Source organism: Limulus polyphemus, unplaced genomic scaffold, assembly GCF_000517525.1.
Source record: "Limulus polyphemus unplaced genomic scaffold, Limulus_polyphemus-2.1.2 Scaffold941, whole genome shotgun sequence".
Taxonomy (NCBI): Eukaryota; Metazoa; Arthropoda; class Merostomata; order Xiphosura; family Limulidae; genus Limulus; species Limulus polyphemus.
This window is the reverse complement of record NW_013666551.1, coordinates 380710-381910: the sequence shown is the minus strand read 5'-3', so window position 1 is coordinate 381910 and position 1201 is coordinate 380710.

Here is a 1201-nt window from a genome sequence, read left to right as displayed (position 1 = left end):
ACTGGGACAGGAATTGGCAAAGTTTTGTAATAGTTGCCAAGATGACTGGGATGTCTTACTACCTCCACTGCTGATGGCTTATAGGACAGCAGAGCATGAAGCCACTGGATACACTCCAGCAAAGTTGATGTTTGGTCAGGAACTTCGGTTATCAGTGGATCTGTTAACAGGACTCCCACCTTATGAAGAATTTCCTGAAAATGTGTCAGAGTTTGTGAAAGTGTTATCGGAAAGGATGAATGATATTCACCATCAAGTGTGCTCAAACTTGAAAACGTCTGCTGATTCGATGAAGTTATCTTATGATAAGAGATCTACTGAAGTTAGCTTTGTACCAGGAGACAAGGTGTGGCTGTATAATCCCAGGAAGACCAAAGGGAAGTCTCTTAAGTTGTCTTCTCCATGGGAAGGTCCATATGACATAGTGGATCGTCTCTCAGACGTGACTTTCTGGATAAAATGTGGTCGGCGAGGTAAGCCAAAAGTAGTGCATGCCAACAGGCTTTGGCATTATCATGGTCCAGGACATTTCAGTTGGGATGAATTGAACAATGGAACAAATGATGCTGCTGAATACGTGTCACCTGAAAAAGCCACTGTCGAAGAAGAAACTCTATTCGGTTTTGAGAAGGGAAACAGTGAAGCCCTTGATGAGGTTACTATTACTGATGTGACTGTTACCAATGATAGGACGTTTCCTGATTAAGCAGATGAACCCCACATGAAGAAGAAGCCAACGAGACAGAGACCAGTGCGGAAGAAGATACGTCCCGAAAAATTAAAAGACTTTGTTGAATTTTAATTTTTTGTTTGTAAATTCTGTACATTTAATTAAGATATTGTTAATTGTTTATTAGTTTAATGTAAGTGGCTATTGTTTGGGACGAACAATACTAAGGGAGGGGCAGTGTTACGACAGTGGGGGGTCACGTGACGAGTATTCTAGAAGATTCGCTAGTGTGTTACGACAGCGGGGTCACGTGACGAATATTCTAGAAGATTCGCTAGTGTAGTGCGACAGCGGGAGTCAATTGACGCTGGTAGCACGTGTTGAGAGTCTTAGAAGTTTCTAGAACAGGCAGTATTATCGTATATAAGTGCGCTAGACAGTGAGAGAGACAGACGGAGTCGAAGCAGTTGTGGAGACAGAGACTGAGGCAGAGACGAAGCAGGCAGAGAGAAAGAAAGACAACGATTACGG